This window comes from Phyllostomus discolor, chromosome 3 (genome assembly GCF_004126475.2).
Source record: "Phyllostomus discolor isolate MPI-MPIP mPhyDis1 chromosome 3, mPhyDis1.pri.v3, whole genome shotgun sequence".
In the NCBI taxonomy this organism is placed as follows: domain Eukaryota; kingdom Metazoa; phylum Chordata; class Mammalia; order Chiroptera; family Phyllostomidae; genus Phyllostomus; species Phyllostomus discolor.
Genome location: NC_040905.2, coordinates 197088961 through 197091058, shown reverse-complemented (window position 1 = coordinate 197091058; position 2098 = coordinate 197088961). Strand labels below are relative to the sequence as shown.

Here is a 2098-nt window from a genome sequence, read left to right as displayed (position 1 = left end):
AGCGCTGCCCCAGGAGAAGACCTGGTCAGCAGCACTGACAGAGACAGCCCAGCTGCCTGGCTCCCCACAGCCACTCTTGGTTTCCCACGGGTCTGTTACACCTGCGTTGTTATGCACACAGTGTTCCTCCAACCCCCATGACACTGCTGTCTCTGGACTCTGTGTGAAATACTCAGACCCAGGTATGTGCATGTCCTGCACCCGCACGACACAGGGGTGTGTCACCTTGAAACCAGAAATGCCAGAGTTTGTGCCGCCTTTACTACGAGAACCAATAACTAGAGAGAAGGATTGAATCTTCATGGGCGCTTTATTCAGAGGCCAGCAACCTGAGAAGACGGCAGGCTCTGTACCCTCAAAATCTGTCTTAACATCTCATCTCAGGCCAACCTCGTTATAAGGAGAAGAAAGGGCAGGTAAGGGGCTTGGAGAAAAGGTGAGTCAGGTAAGAGTTGCAGTGTGGCTGCCGTTTTCCTAGTGCTTCTTCATCTGTTTGTCAGCAACTCAGATACTGCCTCCTACGCTGGCGGACCCCCTGGGGCCAGGAGGTGGAATTGCTTGTGGACCTCCTGGAGTCACATAGGTCCTGCATTCCAGTTCCTGGAACAACAGCTTTCCACCTGCAAGAATCAGTTAAGCATTAATCACTTAAGCCTTAAGTCAGCTAAAACCTTTAACTCTTGAGTTCCCCTGTCAGCCTCACACAGAGGACTCCACTGAACCCCAAGCATTAGGCGGTGCTCTTTCCCCACCTTCTTTGGCCTCTCACATTTATTTCTTTCCAACCTAGACCCACTACCCTGAAGGTAAGTACAACCAAGCCAAGGAGTTGATTTTATTGCAGCAACAGCAAACACCTGTGAAATGGTGCTTAGCTCCATTGACGCAGGCTCACCATGGGCATTGGCTTCATCAGTGGGCTTCCCTGACCTGCACAGGAAAGCCTGGGGACTTTTTTGACCAGCGACATGGGAGTGGAAAGTGCCCAAGTCGTGGGATCCAGGATTTTTTAAAATCCTCAGGTGATTTAAAAGTGCAACCAAAGTTGAAACACATCCCTGTAAGGATGGGATGCGTTGGTCTCACGACTTATCTGTAACGTGGAGTCTCCAGAACTGGAGTGCCGAGAGGGGCTGCCTGGAGTCGCCCCAAAGAGTGCTCTGTACTTGGGGCGGTGGGGGGAGGACTGCACTTTGGTGGGGGGGTTAAGAGGAGTTCCAGAGAATGGCTTAGGCTAAATGCAGGTCAAGTTTTCCTACTCTTATTTCCTGTTTCCTTATTTTCCTGTTCAACCTTCAACTAATTAAGTTCCCGGCTGTCCTCTCAATGCTTTAACAAGATCAACCTTCTTTCACTTCCTCTCTTGTTTTGTTTTTATTTCTCTTTAATCTCTTTACCTGTTAGTCAGTCACGGCAAAGACGTTCAGCTGCGCTTGTTAATCCGCGCTGAGCGGCCAACAGACCGTTTGGAAAGAGGAGGAACGAGCCAGCTCCCGTTCCACTGAGCTTTCTCTGCACCCTCGGCGGACCGATCTGACCACATTTCCCCCCTTCTTGTTAAATTAGCAGTTCAGCCGTCGTCAATCCTAGTGTTATCGCCCTGTTCTCAGCCAAAATCGGTTTCTCTCTTTATTGCGCTTGCCTCGTATAACTTGGAGAATCTAAGATGAGATACAAGGAACTGTATTAAAAAGATACATTTCCCCTGGCTGGCATAGCTCAGTGGACTGAGCGCGGGCAGTGAACCAAAGTGTCTCAGGTTCAATTCCCAGTCAGGGTACATGCCTGGGTTGCAGGTCATGACCCCCAGCAACCACACATTGATGTTTCTCTCTCTCTCTCTATCTTCCTCCCTTCCCTCTCTATAAATAAATAAATAAATAAATAAATAAAAATCTTTTTAAAAACCTTTAAAGAAAAAGATACATTTCCCATTCACACACAGAACTACATTATAGTGAACTTCCGAAGGGGAGGAAAAATCCTATTTGTGTGTGTGTGTGTGTGTGTGTGTGTGTGAGACTCCAGTGTACCACGTACAGTAGGAAGTCGTATTGAACACCAGAAAATAATACGAGTTAAAATTTGGAGAATAAAG

The 2098-nt window shown here is 48.0% G+C and overlaps 1 long non-coding RNA gene across 1 annotated transcript; it reads left to right on the top strand.

The window, feature by feature from the left end:
- Positions 1–1579, top strand: LOC118499784. Its single transcript, XR_004902317.1, has 2 exons — positions 1–416; positions 1409–1579. It is a non-coding gene; the product is annotated as an uncharacterized LOC118499784 (long non-coding RNA).
- The last annotated feature ends 519 nt before the right edge of the window (positions 1580–2098 follow it).